Source organism: Ursus arctos, unplaced genomic scaffold (assembly GCF_023065955.2).
Source record: "Ursus arctos isolate Adak ecotype North America unplaced genomic scaffold, UrsArc2.0 scaffold_16, whole genome shotgun sequence".
NCBI classification, from domain to species: Eukaryota; Metazoa; Chordata; class Mammalia; order Carnivora; family Ursidae; genus Ursus; species Ursus arctos.
Window position 1 is genome coordinate 53042195 of NW_026622830.1, and position 17194 is coordinate 53059388.

The 17194-nt window shown below is 43.7% G+C and overlaps 2 protein-coding genes across 7 annotated transcripts in view; one reads left to right on the plus strand and one right to left on the minus strand.

The window, feature by feature from the left end:
• Nucleotides 1-17194, minus strand: part of LOC130543845 (uncharacterized) — a 407309-nt gene that overhangs the window by 247356 nt on the left and 142759 nt on the right. The gene's annotated exons all lie outside the window — the stretch shown is intronic.
• Nucleotides 1-17194, plus strand: part of LOC125281957 (focal adhesion kinase 1-like) — a 344868-nt gene that overhangs the window by 4896 nt on the left and 322778 nt on the right. The gene's annotated exons all lie outside the window — the stretch shown is intronic.

A 17194-nucleotide genomic window follows, 5' to 3' on the forward strand; every position in this document is an offset into this window, starting at 1 on the left:
ATTTAGGGCGAGTGCTCTGCTCTCCCCTCTTCCTGTGGTCTTCTCCAACCGTTCTGTCTGTAGGGCCCACTGCCGATCCACTGGATGACTTTTCTCCCACAGGGCCTTGGTCTTACTGTCTGATCTGTGCCTCATTTCTAGCTAGTTGTGCCTGGTAAGTAGTAGGCACCCAGTAAAAACTTTTTAAGTGAGAAGTGAATTAGTGGTGATGAGAGTGTCAAGTAAGAGGAAACACAGTATGGTGGAATAGTAACGTGTATTCTTTACTAGTGTGTGTCCGTTGCAGTGTTTTCACACTAATACATGTTGCTTACTATGTGGAGGGCGTTGTGCGAAGCACTTGGCTTACTTTACCAAAATTAATTCTTATTATGATAGTTTTATCAAGTGGGTGGGTACTCACCTTTTTCCACTTTACTTGTGAGAAACCTGCTGTTCTGAGAGGTTTATTAACAGCTTCTTTGACATCCTACAGCTTCCACTGGTGGAGGGTAGAGAGTGGAGTCCATGTACTCAGCTGTTTCTTGTCTACTCCTGTGTAAAACAGGTACGGACAAGAAATGAACGATTGATAGTGTTTTCTCCTCGCTAGCAGGCGTCTTCTCAGTTCATGGGTGGCTTTGTGAGGGCAGCCGCACGCCTGGCTTTAGTTTTGAGAAGTAAGGTCTTAGTCAAAGGACTCACCAGAATAATTGGATGTCAATCTCCATTCTCGGGAGGTTTTTGAACATAGATTTTTTTTTTTTTTTTTTTTTTTGGACTCTCTGCTATAGGCTCTGTTGATATGGTCCAGTAATCCTGAGATAGAAGCGTGCTCTCCTGAGTCCTCAGCTCTTCAAACACCTCTGTGAGCTAGCTTGCAGAACACAGTGGGTTGTAACTGAGGCAGGCAGTGTGACCTCACAGAGGCATCATGACTCGCCACTGGGGAAACGAAAGGGCTGATTTGATGAACGGCTCTCCTTGTGGGAAGAACAACAAAGTTAGATCCTACCTCAAATAATACACAGACACCCATGTGAGATGGATCAAGTGAGAAAAAAGGTTAATGGAAAGTAGAGTTGACTGTGTCTCTGGTCCTGCAGTAGGAAGATTTAATACCCCCAAAGTGTTCACTATCAATGGAAAGAAAGCAGATTTGACTTTATTAAGATAAAGAACTTCTGTATATCAAAAGGTATATTTTTAAAAGTGCAAAAAGCAAGTTGCAAGTGAGAGGTGATATTTGTAACATATGTAATGAACAAAAGACGGTGTCAAGAGTTCTTCCGGTTGATATGAAAATTGCAGACAATTCACTAAATGGGCCAGAAACACGACGGTATCGTCATAAAGAGAACACAAGTCTGGCCAGTAATCATAGGCAGCCACTGTCGGCTTCATTCGCCCATTAGGGAGATGGGCATCTGGGCCGCACGATCCGTCTGCCACTCTCCGCGTGGCCAAAAGTAAGTTGTTGACAGTGGAGAGGCGGTGGCTCCAGCAGGCTCTTGCCTGCACTGCTGGTGAGAAGGTAAATGGGTACAGCCATCTGGTGAACAGCTTGAAAATCGGGCGTTGCCCACTCTATGCACTTCCACTGCAGATTTTGTCCTTGAGAGACTCTTAGGTGTCTGTTCCGGGCTAGAGTTGCAAGAACGTCATGCAAGTGAAAATGGACGAACAGTAGGGATGTGCAGCAGTATGGACGAATCTTAGCTACGTAACTTCGTGGCAGAATTGAGTCTTCCAGGAAAGTGTTGTGAGTACACTAAGTACCACTGAACTGTACACTTTATGAAAAGGCTAATTTTTTGTTATGTGAATTTTACCTTAATTTAAAAAAAAGTAAGTCCCAGAAGATGACATACAGCATGATAAGCTTTTATAAAGTGAAGAAAAAAAACCCTAAAAGAATATTGTTGGGAACACATCAGTTAAGTAAGACAATGTGGCTCATGTAAGTAAAGGACCAGAGGGAAGTCATCCAGAGCCTCTCTGGGAGGAGCAGCTTGCCCCCCAAGTCTCCATAAGGGAGACACCCCAGGACGTCACAATACCGTCCTAATCGATACTGCAGCAAACAGTGTCCTGCAGTTTTGAGAGATTTCCACCAGACAGATTTCAACTTCGAAGTTTAGCACTTAGATCTTTCTAATGAACCAAATTTTGGTAATTAAATTTGGGTATCTGGAGTCACCTGTGTAGAGTGGTCTGTTTGGCTTAGTCAGGTATAAATAGACTGTCTGAGCTTTGGGGGAAATGGTCCAGTCCTTTTGATGTCGAATCCAGGGCTTCAAGGGCCAGGTCTGAGACATGGCTCGTGTGGCCTTTGAGAAAGTGTTGTGGGGCTTTGCCGAGCAAGTGCAGAGTACCCTCCTCATTGTTACCAAGACACGGTCCTGCTTAGCACTGCTCTGTCCCTGCCGTGTAGCAGCCCCTCGCTCTGCAAGGACACCACTGGTTTCAGACCTCGGCAGGAGAAAAAGTCTTTTATAGAGGAAAGGTGCCATTTTTCAAAGATGACAAGTGAAAATGAATAATGATAGTTTAGGAAGCTTTCATTTATGCTTCATGGTTTCCTGTGTTACCTTGAAATGACACTGCCTCTGCTCATGCCTTCATTTAAAAGTAAGTCTTTCATTGTAATCCTGCATTGCTGAGATTTAAAGCAGAAAGACAACAAAGAGAGGAGCGCTCTGACGGGTTTGGAAGTGATACCTTTAAAACGAGGATGGACTTTCAGTTTGCTGGTGTTAAACATGTACTGGATGCTTCTGCACCAGATACGAGCACCAGGGAGATAGGTCAGTGTCCGTCCGTGTCCGGTGGGTCTGCGGCCACAGATTGGCTCCAGAGAGGCTGGTTGGAGAGCGGTTCTGGTGGGTGTTATGGGTGTTGTTACCACGGTTATGGAACAATCAGTCTGCGAATTTCTTTTGATTCTCAATATGTATCAAAAGTTGGAAGAATAGTTGACAGAAGCCTTGCATACTCTTCACCTCGCTCCCCTAAAATGTTGAAACTTTCATAAACATAGTACGTAATTGAAACCAGGAACTTAACATGGATACAGTGCTATTAACTGATCTACAGATGTTACTCAGATTTCCACAGGTGTCCCACTTACCATCCCTTTCCTGGTCTAGGATACCGTGTGGCTGTTCACGGTCTCCTTAAGTCTTCTCTAATCTGGGACAGTTTCTCAGTCTGTCTATGTCCTTCATGAACTTGACACTTCTGAAGAATCGTGACTGGTTATTTGTACCGTGTCTGCCAATTGGGGTTGGTCTGGGGTTTTTTTCATGGTTATATTGACGTTGCGTGTTGTTGGCAAGAGTACGACAGCCAGGCTGTTGAAGCCGTCACAGCACAGCTTATCGGGAAGTCTGTGATGATGAGGCGACTCCTTTTTACAGGTGATTTGCACTTGGATCACTTGGTTTAAGGTGCTGGCCAGGTTTCTCCACCGTGAAGTTACTGTTTTCTCTTTTGTAATTAGAAGTACGTGCTGGGGGATATATTGAGACTATGCAGGTATTCTGTTTCTCATTGATTTTCACCCATTAATCTCAGTACTATTGATGATTCTTACAGCTATTACTGCTGTAATTTTTGCCTAATGATGAATTTCTATCTCTATCCTTCTTTGAGGATTTTTAAATGGAAGTCTGTTGTAAGAAAGAGTTGTCCAATACCACATTATTTGCAGGACCCATCAAGAAACAACAATATCTGTGTTGTTTCTGGAAATGGTGGTTTGTTTATTTCACTACACACAGACTGGCTAGCTGACCCTTCTCAGTATCAAGGTTAACAGATTCTTTGTCCAAACACTTCCTACTCCACCTCGCCATTAGTTGATTAGCTTATGGATATCTTGGTGCTCATTGTTGGTGGTAAGACTGAGGAGGTTAGTGTCAGTGGCCTTAATAGGAAGTTATTTCTTAGAAGAAGCAAAAGGACGATGTATTTGGGGCCTGTTATATTTAGCTGCTATGCAGAAATCCATGGAATGGCAGACAGCAGAATAGTGGAAATGTGTCTCAGGATGCAGCCAGGCTCTTAGAATAGTAACGGAAGGGTAAGGAGAATGGTAAGTTTCATGGACGAGAGGGGAGTGGGGATGTCAGCACTCGTGGACGAGTAGGCTGTGGGGGTTGGGTGCTGTGGTTTAAGGACTGAACCAGGGTGATGGAATGCGATTAGATCAGGCAACCTTGGGCAGTTCAGCAGGGCTGTGGGGGGACAGACAAGCCAGACTGTACCGATTGAAGCAGGGACCAGAATCCTTCCCACGATCTGAAGAGCTGGCCTGCCAGCACAAGCGTAAGGTCAGTTCTCTTCCTCTGTTTTTGAGCCACAGGGGCCTTCTCTTAGTTTCATTCTGCTCCGCGGCATTTGTGCATGTACTTGCTGCAGAGGAATCCCTGTCTGCCTCTTCCTACCTGTGGGACCTTGGGCCACTTACCTAAAGCCCTGAAGCGTCTTTCCCATCAGTGAAAACAGGGTGAGATACTAACCTGGTTCATTACTTCTCAGCCAGGGTACTGTGCTCGCCTCCGGGCCTCCTGCTTCTTCCTCTGGGCCCTGTTGTCTGTCCTACACACTGTCACCTGCCTGGTCTGAGAAACGTACATCCTGTGACGACCCTGCTGTGCTCCCAGTGCTCCGAGCTCCGTAGTCAGGACGTGCAGGGCCCTCTGTGATCTGCCACTTCCTGATCCTACCTCTCCCTGCAGCCCTCCTACTCAGTGCTTGCGCTCTGGGCTCGAGCTGCCTTTGCCTTCCCACACATCCTCTAGCCTCAGGGCTGTCACCCATTCTCTTCCAACAGGTCAGAACTCTTGTCCCTGCACATGACTGAACGACTCCTTTCCTCCCCTCAGATCTTCATTCAGATGTCACTGAATCAGAGTGTCCTCTGCCAGCTACCCTGTGTGGAATAATGCTTCATCACTTGTTATTCACCCTTAACTCGCTTATTTGTCTTTGTCACGCTTACTGCCACCCCACGGATGTTTGTGTATTTGCTGTCTGACTTTCACCACAAATTGTATATAAACTTTTAGAGAGCCGGCACTTTGCCTGTTCTGTTCACTGGGTCTTCCCAACCCCGGGAGCTGTACCTAGGATGGGGTTGGTGCTGGAGTCAGTATTTGTGGAGTAATGACTAGGGTGATAAGTAATCCGTGGAGCCCGCGATTATTGTGTGCCGGTGCGTGTGCTCGGTGTTCTGCGCTCCCGACAACCTTGCGAAGACACCAAGGTGCAGAGAGGTGATGGCAGACCATGGATGGGCCACGGAGCCAGAGTCCCAGCCCAGGCGGTCCCGGTGCAGAGCCCACGTCCTTCCTGCTTCTGTCAGGGCCATGGCTGACTACAAGGAGGCTGTGGGTCACGTCCTCATAACCATCACTGTCAGGCCCTGAGTAGTCATGATGTGTCCGTTGAGGCCATCGTCAGCATCGTCAGGGTGCTGGCTGGTCACAGCAGGGATGTGCAGCCAGGCTGCCCAGTGTTTGATCCAGAGTCTGTTTCCTTATCATTAAATGAGATGACATTCCTAGTGAAAGCCTCCTGTGTCCTGACTGACCCTGAGCGTGCAGCCTCAGGACCGACCGCTGCTGCTTGCAGAGCACCGTCTCCTGGCCTGCCAGGCGTGGCTCGGGACCGACCGCTGCTGCTTGCAGAGCACCGATTCCTGGCCTGCCAAGCGTGGCTCGGGACCAACCGCTGCTGCTTGCAGAGCACCGTCTCCTGGCCTGCCAGGCGTGGCTCGGGACCGACCGCTGCTGCTTGCAGAGCACCGTCTCCTGGCCTGCCAGGCGTGGCTCGGGACCAACCGCTGCTGCTTGCAGAGCACCGTCTCCTGGCCTGCCAGGCGTGGCTCGGGACCGACCGCTGCTGCTTGCAGAGCACCGATTCCTGGCCTGCCAAGCGTGGCTCACTGCACTCTGTTCTCTGACAGCTGCATGGCTTAGGAGAGAGTGCATGTGAAGTGCCTGGTAAGTCCTCGGTTCAAAACGAACTCTGGTGTGCTTCCACAAATGACCGCCCCACGCAGAATATCTGCAGTAAATTGTTGACCTCGCTCTGAGTAGATGTAGAAGGGAAACTCGTTGTTCAGCAGTTGTGTATTTTAATGAAGATGGACACTTAAGACTCTTAGCAGAACTTGTGTGTACCTTGCATTTTTTCCACCCTTAACTGAACCAAAAGAATTGTATTTACTACTTTGTTTGCATGTTTTCCTTGTGAGACTATTACATTTTTTTAAACGTCAGTAATAAAACTTTAGAAAAAATAGATCTTCTTATAACGTTTGGGTAGGCAAATATTTTATAAACAAAACATTAAAAGAATTTCCTAAAAAGGAAACGAATAAATAGGGCTGCATAAAAATTATGAACTTTCTTCCTCAAAAGATAACATTAAAATAAAAAGATTTTTAAAATAAGTTTTGCAAGATACCACCAAGAGAGTGAAAGACAGGTCTTGGAGTGGCAGAAGATAGGAGTCTAACAATGGCCTCGTGCCCTGAATATGTAAGGCATGCCTACAGGTCAGATGGGGGTTGGGGAGGGGGAATGACAACTCTTTAGAAAAAACAGGTGTTTCACAAAAGGAGATTTCCAAAATGGCCAGTCATCAAATGAGGGTGTTCCCAGTCCTCTCTACACTTACTGCCGTAAATATCAGTGACCACGGTGAAAGAGAAATGCTGGGTGGAGGTGGGGGTGGAGAGGATCCAGAACACCCCAGGCTGATGGGACTTTGAATTGGTGTGGCTTCTTCAGCTTCCGGATAGGTGACATCTGCTAACGCAGGTGTGTGTGTGTGTGTGTGTGTGTGTGTGTGTGTGTGTGTGTGTGTGTGAGATAAGTTCATGAAATTGAGGAGACTTGTTCTTGTTCTTTTGCGCATAGTCCTGCAAGAAATACTACTGATGAGTTGGGCTACATTACTGGACTGAATAATGATCCCTCTAATCCTGCTTTTAATTTCTCATGCGGAGTGTTGTGATTTTGTGTATGATTCTTTAAGATTTTGTTTTTGTAAAATTCCTACATGTGGAGGGGAAATTCTATATCTGAGCAAATCATTCCAAAAATACCCTCACGTGTCGGAAAGGAACTTGAAACCCAGAGGTAGGTGGGAAGAAAGCTCTTGCTGAATACTCATCAACCAATGAACATGGCAAAGAGGAGCCCCAGGCCGGTGTTGTCCCAAGGGCCAGAGGGAGCTCTGTGGAGGCTCTGCAGATGGTTGTACTTTCCCTGCAAACACGCATGGCATGAACGTGTGATTGAGGTTTTTATGACGTAAGAGGAAAAAGTTGGCTGGGGAGGGGAATAAGGGGAAAGCAAGGGATGACGCTGGTACAGCACCCTGGTGGTGGCCACTGTGGTGAGTGAAAAGGGAGGGGAAGTACAAACAAGAAAGCAGGTGCAAGTGCGGAAGAAGATGGCAGAGAGAGACCAGAGGCCGGGCAACGATTAGCAGCCCTGAGCTACAACCGGGGCTGGCTCTGCCCCCCCAGGGGCATTGTCCAGAGACATTTTTGGTCATCACAACTGGAGGGAGGGCAATGCTGCTGGCCTCTAGTGGGTAGTAGCCAGTGATTATTCTACAGGCATAGGACAGGGCCTGCACTCGCCCACGACAGGGAACATCAGGCCTCAAATGTTAGTCGTGCTGCTGTGGAGAAGCTCTGACAGAGGAAACAGAACCCGCGGTGCAGCGGAGAAGACAGCAGACCTGTGGTGTGGGCTGGAGCCACTGGCCACCTGCATCTTGGTACCGGTGCCCTGGGAGACACAGCCTGGCTCTTTTGTGGGTGTGTGCATGTGATGGTGACTAGCTGTTGAGTCTGGGCACACGCATTGAAGGTGAGGCCCCTGAATGGCAGAGACCTGTGGTCCGTGGGGAGAAGGGGAGGAGCCCTGTGCACACACGTGACCGGTGCATGTGCAGTATGAAGAGCTTTCCGAGGAGGGGCAAGACTTCTAGATAGCGATGAACCCTTTCACTTCTGAGACTGTCATTAAGGAAAAATCAACCAACAATGAAAGTCCCAGTGTAATCCACAGCAATCTGGAGGTTTTCACGTATTTTGTATTTTAGTGAATACAAAGGTTCGTAATATTCTCACTCCCTGACTGTGTCTTCTCTGTCTCATTTCCTGGCCTCTGTTTTCTTTGACCCCAGATTCCAAGAATTGACCAAGTTCTGGGCTTGAGCCTCTTCTGCTGTAAGTCCACACTTGCCTCCTTCGGGCTCGGAGCCAGCAGCCATGTGGCATGAGACTCTCACTCAAGCTTTTTGTCTGGACCTTGCTTCTTGTTTGCACACTTGCCTTTTAAAATGCCCCCTGGTGACGTTGACTGACATTCTAGTGCTGTCTTAATGATGATGAGGCCAGAGCTGAGCTTATTTTCTTCCCTAACATCAGCTTCTCCTCATGACTTGACCACTTCTTTAACGGGGCTCGTGTCCTTGTGTGCGTATTAATTTCAGCCCTCCCATGCTGCTCGTCTCCAGCTCCTCCACTGAGCCATCCCTGGACAAGCCATGCAGGGGGCTTTCGCACTCCTGCTCCTTCCTTTTCCTTTGGCCGTGGTTAGCAGCATGCTCCCTGGAGCCCCACACCTGCTGTGTCATCCCTTTCTAGCCTATACTGTATATGTCATGCTGCCAAAACATTGTTTTATCATAATAGTCCAGGACTTAAAAATCTACCCTAGTCTGTCCATTAACGTTGCCCTGTTGCATTCTGTTGTACCCACGGAAGGTACTTCTAACCATTTAATTTGAGTTCAAGTGATCACGGTCATATAATTGAGGATAGAGGTCATATTCTTTATAGAGTAAAGGACTAGATCATAGTATTTCAGGCTTTGTTGATCACACGGACTCTGTTACAGCTATTTAGCTCTGTCTTTGTAGTGAGAAAGGAGACATGGACAGCACATAACGAAGAAGCGTGGCTGCGTTCCCGGGGAACTTTATTTAGGAAAGTCACTTGGCAAGCTGGATTTCGATGACAGGCCATACTTTGCAGGCCCTGATCTGTAGCAATGTTTTAAGCTCTTGGACGCCAGTGCTTACTGTAAGACTAGATATGATTGACAAAGCTTGTAAGTTTTGCACACGAGATAATGCTAAACTGATGTGGTTTTACCTTTATTGTGTAAACTGTTAATTTACTATATGGAAAGTTTTGTCTGCATCCATTATTGACATTGCACCGCTGGCAGAGGGTGCTCTAAATTCTGCATTCCATTTAGTCCTCACTCCAATCTAAATTCAGTTCAGAAGTAGCTTGGGCCAAGTAGGTAACTGCAGACTACTTATGACCGAACTTCTGAGACATCTTTGTGCCGTGAAGCCAAAAAACATTTTATTTACACCTTCTCATTATTCTTCATCAAATCTAATTTGAAAGCATATATGTGAAATTTAAACTGTAAGGCTTGTGCATGTGAAAATACGAAGTAGAGATTCTTGAAGGGGCATGGGTTTTAACATTTGCATTCTATTGCCCTCTTGTGGTCAACGATGTATTGTTCTTTTTGGGGGGGCGGGATTTTTTTGTCTGTTCTTTTTTTTTTAATTAATAATATTTTTTTATTCTATTATGTTAGTCACCATACAGTACATCCCTAGTTTTTTATGTAAAGTTCCATGATTCATTACTTGCGTATAACACCCAGTGCACCATGCAATACGTGCCCTCCTTAATACCCATCACCAGTCTATCCCATTCCCCCACCCCCCCTCCCCTCTGAAGCCCTCCATTTGTTTCCCAGAGTCCATAGTCTCTTGTGGTTCATTCCGCCTTCTGTTTACGCCCCCTTTCTTCTTCCCTTTCTTCTCCTACCGATCTTCCTGCTTCTTATGTTCCATAAATGAGTGAAACCATATGATAATTGTCTTTCTCTGTATTGTTCTTTTCAGGATGGCAAAATGTGACTTGTTTCCTAGTGATTTCGTTTTCAATTTTAAAGTGTTCATTGACTATTTAATATTTAGGCCTAAAGGCCATTAAAGTTTAAAATGTACATTCAGGAAGCTCGTGTTCTCAGTGAAGGAGGTAAGATGTGTGTGTATGCACCAGAGAACAGTGCATGATGGAGGAAGGTCAGATGTCCATGGGTGTGGTGTCGAAATAAATGCTGACAAGGGGCCCCGAGCGCAGAGAGGCTCGTGGCAGGGGCTAACTGTGCAAGTCTCCTTGGCCTGGATGGTTCGGTAGGTTGCAGGCAGTGGAAATAGATGGTAAATGAGGGGAGACGAGGTTCAGTGGTGCTCAGGGCAGCCTCAGTTTACTGCTGCCCCCAGCAGGCAGGCTAACAGTGAGTGGTAGAAGCTTCAGGTGGGGCAGTTCTGGTCTCGGGGTCACTCCGCTGGAAACTTGTCTTCTTACCAGTGTTTTTCTTACCTGTTGTGACCATTTGTAGGTCATGAAGTCAACTTATCAAAAGCCAGTCTTTTGGGGTGCTTGGGTGGCTCAGATGGGTAAGCGTCTGCCTTCGGCTCAGGTCATGATCTCCAGGTCCTGGGATCAAGCCCCACACTGGGCTCCCAGCTCAGCGAGGAGTCTGCTTCTCCCTCTCTCTCTCCCCCTGCTTGTGCTCTGTCTCTCTCTCCCAGATGAATAAATACAATCTTTAAAAAAAAGGCCAGTATTGTTTTAAAATAATGGAATAGAAGAGAATAAATAGGATGGACTGAAACATTTCAGAGTACCCTGCATATTCTAAGGATTAGTATTTCTTTGTAAACCTTCTAAAACAACATTTATTATCCAAATGCATATATGCTTCTGTAAAATGTCTTACTTAGGTTATGGGTCTGAAAAGTTCAAAGCACTGCTCTAAAGGTTATTTGTCGATTATGTTGTTTTGTTGGTGTTGGTTTTGTTTTAAAAAATAACTTTATTTTTAAAAAAGTGAATATTCATTAGACAAATAGAGTCCCAAGCCAATCACTCAAAATACTGCCATTAAGCAACCCCTGTTGATGTTTGTAGAGTATCATTCCAGGTATTCCTACGTGTGTCTATTTGACTGCTGGCCTGGCTAGCTAGAGAAGCAAATAAGAGCCTGGCAGAGAGGAGATGGGTAAGGCAGGATATAAACAGAGAGCAGCCTGGCAGACAGACAGGAAGGCTTACAGAGGAGCTGATGGACGTAAACAAACTGGCAGGCAGGCATAGAAGATGAGACAGGTAGGTGTAGACAGGCCAGCTGGCAGAGGTGGAAGTGAGCAGGGAGGTGTAGATGGACAGGTGCGTAGGTGCAGACAGACAGGCAGACAGAGAATTTGGCAGGCAGTTAAAGATGGACAGGGGCGCCTGGGTGGCACAGCGGTTAAGCGTCTGCCTTCAGCTCAGGGCGTGATCCCGACATTATGGGATCGAGCCCCACATCAGGCTCCTCTGCTATGAGCCTGCTTCTTCCTCTCCCACTCCCCCTGCTTGTGTTCCCTCTCTCACTGGCTGTCTCTCTCTGTCAAATAAATAAATAAAATCTTAAAAAAAAAAAAAAAGATGGACACGCAGGCAGCCAGCCATGGATGGGTGAAGGTAAAACCAGACAGAGGCTGACTGAGGTAAAGGCAGAGACAATGGGAGGGTATGTGGAGGCACCGGGGTGGGGGTGAAGGATTGACAGGTAACTTTATGACAATGGAATCTTAATTCTTAATGATGCTTTTGTGCGTTTTTAATGAAGAGCTCTGAATTTTATTTTATTTGAATTTGACAGCAGAAAAAATAAAGAGAAACAGAATTGTAGAAATTCAAATAAACATTTCCTTTAACACAAGAAATATTAATTACCAAAATATTTATCTATAATGAGAAGATTAAAATCACATTAAGGTGGTGGCATCAGTTTTTATCCCCATGGTGTAATTTTAGATAGCACTTATTGATTTCTTAAGAAATCTGAAGAAATTATCAGCCTGGTATTTTCTTCAGCCTCCTGTTCCCATCCACTTATTTCATTATATTATCAATTGTGAGCCTGAATTTACTATTATTTGCAGTCAGTTTTGGAATTCTGATGTGCAGAGTTGTTCAGTCTTGGTTCTGAATTTAGCTACACTCTCCTCCTGGTGTCCTGAGTCCTAACATGCTTGCTTTGATGCACTTCTTGGATGGCCTTTTTTGTCATTGAGTGGGTGTTTTCAAGAAGGTGTCTTGAGGCTCTAGTCCCTGAGTTCTTTTGTGATGAGGAATGTTTCCCTTTTGCTTTTCCACATGAAAAACAGTTTAACTGGGTATAATAATTTCAGATCACCCTTTCTTCCAATTAGGAATTTTCAAGTCAAAACTTTTCTAGAATTTTCAGTATGAATACCTTCAACATGTTTAAAGTAATAAAAGACAACTTGGAAATGTTTCCAGGAAACAAGAAATTATAACAAACGACTAAGCAGATTTGAATAATAAGGAAACAGAACTCCTAGAGATGAAAAAAAAAAAGTAATAATTGAAATAGTAAAGGAAAACCTTAGTGGGTGAGTTTAATAGCAGGTTAGGTACAGCTGAGGACTGAATAAACAGAATGACAGACCTGAAGAAATTATCCCAACTGTCCCCCAGAGAGACAAAGATGAAAAATACGAGAGGTCGAGACATGGAGAATACGGTGAGAAGGTAGGAAGCGTGTGTTCCATTCTTCTCTATCCTTATTTTTTTGATCTGCTGTTCTGCAAGTTACTGAGAATATCCTACTATAACTGTGGATTGGTCTATTTTTTTTCAAAGTCTATCAGTATTTGCTATACACACACACACACACACACATATATATATTTGAGGCAAAATTATTAGTTTCAGTATGGATTCACAAATGTCATATGTTCCTTTGAACTGATTCTTTCATCAGGAAGAATTTTTTCTCTTTATTAATACTTTTTTTTTCCTTTTTGGCCTCAAAGTCAGTCTTGCCTATTCTTAATATAGCTCTACCAGTTTTCTTTTGGTTAGTGTTTGCATGGTGTATCTCTCTCTTTTTACTTTCAACCTCTCTACATCCGGATGTTTTTGGCGTCCCCTTATAAATGGCATATGGTCTTTTAATAGTTATTAAAATCGAACCTTATAATTTCTATCTTTTGATTGGAGCATTATTCCCTTTACAGTTGACATAACAACTACTGTAATGGTGTATAAGTTCACTATCTTACTTTCTGCTCTCTAATTGTATTGCTGATTGTATTGAATTCTCTCAGGCTGGTTGTTTTTAGCATCCCGTTTTTCTCTTCAAGCTTAGTGTTTTTACACTCATTTGTAATATTTTATTGTTTGCATCCCTAACTTAAAATCTAGCATTAATTTCAACTTTTACCCTGTAAGTATGCACTCCAGTTCCATTTATTCCTTCTCAGTTCATATGCCCCTGCTATGTACAGATTTGCCTCAACTCACAATGCAGTTCTGTCCCGATAAAGCCATCAGAAGTTGAAAATAGAGTAAGTCAGAAATGCATTTAATACACCTACCCTACCGAACATCATAGCTAAGCCTCACCGACCCTGAGCATGCTCAGAACATTTACTTTAGCCTACAAGTTGGGCGATCTCATCTAACACAAAGCCTAGCTTATAATAAAGTGTTAAATATCTCATGGAATTTATTGGATACCATACTAGAAGTGAAAAAGAGAATGGTTGTATGGGTACAAAACGGTAGTAAGTGTATCAGGTGTTTATCCTTGCGATCCCAGGGCTGACTGAGAGCTGTAGCCACTGCCACCGCCCAGCGCCACAAGAGAGTGTCATACTACATATCCCTAGCCCAGGAAAAGATCAAAATTCAAAGTACAGTTTCTACTGAATATGCGTGACTTTCGCACTGTCATAACGTTGAAAACTTCTGAGTTGAACTGTCCTAAGTTGAGGACCATCTGTATTGGAATTCCATATTATGAATATATTATTTATATGTATACACATATATTATCTCTTTCATATTTATTATTTTACCCGGTTTTATTCTTTTATATATATATATTCATATATATATATTTTATCCAATTAGAGTTATCCAAATAATTACCTGTTTATTGCACTTTCATCTCTTCCTAAATCTCTGATCCAGAATTATTTTCCTTCTGCCTAAAGAATAACTTTTAGTATTTCCCTTAGGTCAGATCTCCTGGTAAAAGTTTTTCTCATTTCTGTATCTGAAAATTTCTCTATTTTGCTTTTGGTTTGGAAGTGCAGTTTTTCTGGATATTGAATTCTACCCGGGCATCTGTTCTCTCTTTGCACATTGAGTATTTGTTGCATTGTCTTTGAGAAGTCATGTGAGGTCACGTGGTTGCTCCTTTGGAGGAAATGTCTCTTTTTTCCTCTGGAAGCTTGTAAGATTTTCTGATTGTTCTTGGTTTTCAGCACTTTTACTGTAAGGTACTCTGTATTTACCCTGCTTGTTTGTGATTCTTGAGTCTGTGGATTGACATCTTTTACCAATTTTGGCAAAATTCTCGGGCATTCTCTCCTCAAATATCATTTCTGCCCTCTTTTGCTAATCTTCTTTCCTTGTGCCTCTGCAGCCAAGTATAGGAGCAGCTTTTCATTGTGTTCTCTCTCTTGCCTTCCTTTCTGAGTAGGCCGTCCTTTCGTCTCACCGTGCTTCACTCTGGGTGTTTCCTTTGTTTTTTTCATCCTGTTTTCAGCCATGTCCATTCTGTTGTCAATCCATACCCACTGAGTTTTTCATTTTGGTTATTTTATTTTTCAATTCCATTTCCATTTCTTTTTGAAACTTTCTTTATCCTGATCTCCTATGTCTTTAAAGTATTGTCTGGTTTTTATTGTGGTGTTGTTAATGTTGACTTCTTTTCTCATATTTCTGATTTTTAATGAATATGCTACATATCATATTAACCAGACAGTTTGTACAAATCATTTGGGTTTTACTGTGACCTTAGAGAACATTTCTCTTTGCTTCTTAGGAGGAGGATAACATGATATACCTTTGATTTTGGATTTGGATTACCTCATTGTCTACATTTGTCCAAACTCATCACATGGTTCACTTAACATTTGTGCATTTCCTGATTTAGAAATTTTATGTAAAGTACCATAAAGAAATTTTGAACTGTAAGGAAGTGATATGCATGTTGAAATGTTTAGGGGTGAAATGTACTGATGTTTGCAGATTTCTTTGCAATGCATCAAAAATAAAATGGGTTGAAAGAAGGATAAATAGGGGTGGGTTGATAGGTATGTGGTAAGCAAATCTAGCAAATGCTAATGGTAGAATCTAGGCGGCAGTACATGGTATTCACTTTAAAGTATTTCTACTTTATTGTATGTGTGAAAATATTTGTAATACAATTTGGAACAACATTAGACTGGGACAACATTGTACTTTGTCATATTCTTCTTTGTCTTTGTTGATTGTTCTTGAGATACAAGTCAGAATATTTGTCACATTGATATGTTACCTTCTTGTTATAACACAGACTCCTCTATTCTGGAATTTGATGTGACATCAATGGAAATATATATATTGCATGAATCCTTGTTACACTAAAGTCTCCCTGTCATTGGATCCTGTAGCGTGAACATTAAGGACAGTATGAAATCTCTGAATCTTGAGATTTCAAGACCTAGAATCATCGCTAACTTACTTTGTAACCTTGGGAAAATATCTCATGTGTTCTGAGCCTCAGCTTAATTTTTCATCTATGGAATGAAAACACTTCTGTAGTATTGAGTTCCTCTCCTTTGTGTTTACCCCTCAGTCAGAAATATTCCTTAGAGCTAATACTCAAAAGGCAAATACATTTCTCCTTTACCGTTTTGTTTATATGTTTGGACTCTTACATTAAATCAGAAGTCTTACATGCATATGTGTAAAGAGAGTCTGTAATGTTCAAAAGTTCATGGGGTGCTGTGTGGCTCAGTCGGCTAAAGTCTGACTCTTGGTTTTGGCTCAGGCAGTGATCTCAGCATCATGGTATTGAGCCCCGTGTCAGGCTTTGTGCTCAGTGCTGGAGTCTGCTTGCTCTCTCCCTCATCCTCTGCCCTTCCCCTGCTGGGCACATGCTCTCTCTCTCTCTCTCTCTCTCTCTCAAATAAATGTGAGAAATCGGAAAAAAGAAAGTTCACATCAATGTGCACAGTGCTACAGCTGGCCAGAGGCTCTCTTTCATGTGTTTTCTGCGAGCCGCATTCACTAGCATACCAGCGAGTACAGAACACCTGAGTACAGTCTTGACTCATTGGTATGCTGGTGAATGTGGGCTCCCAGAAAGGGATGGTAAGGTGGAAGGGAGGGGCAAAAAAGAAGGAAGGAAGAGAAAGACAAAGGGGAAGAAAAAAGAAAGGCTCCAATTATTAGCATTTGCCAACTTCTGTGGTGTAAATAATCCTTCCGTCACCAGCACGACATCCCTGCACATGGAGTTAGGCGGAGGAGTGACAGTTGGCTGCAGCTGGCTGCAGTAGTCTGTCTGTTGTCTTATACTCAATTTCTAATTCATTGGGTTGTATAACTGTTATGGTTTATATAGCCACTTAAAGTATCTGTGTAGGCGTGCATGTTGGCTATTTTTGTGAAAAAAATATTCAGAATACAGAAGTTATTTGTAAATTGCATGACATTTTCTGGCCCAATTGAAAATGCCTTTTTTCTTCAGCAAGTTGGGTGTGCACAAAAATATCTGGCTCCGTCTGTTTCAGAGGAAAGTCTGAACTTGGTGGTGGTGATTAGAAATGTCTGTTATGCGTCTGTTACAGTGATCTGAGCAGGTGTGGAGTTAAAGGAAGTCTTCTCTTTTTATTTTAGGCGTTTTTGTTGCCTTCCTGTGACATCGCTGTAACAAGGAAGGTAGTTCCAGTGTACAGAAAGTGGATCCTCCAGGACAAACCTGTGTTCATGGAAGAACCAGATAAAAAAGAAGCTGCCCTAGAAGATGCTGAAAAATTAGGATTTTCAGAGACTGACAGCGAAGAGGTAATACGTTGTCGCTTGTTTCAGTTGGGAGTACACGTATTTTAGCAAAGTCTACCCGATCGGGCGAGGGTGCCAGTCAGTGGGGCACAGGCCAGCGGGGCTCTTTTATCGTAGTTGCTGCTCTCCAGTTGCTGAGTTCCGTGAGGACCTGCTTCAGTGAGGCTGCTTCTGGGCTGTCTTCAGGATCATTGGTCACCTCCTTCCCCTCAGGCTAGGTCCGGCTGTGCATGGCAG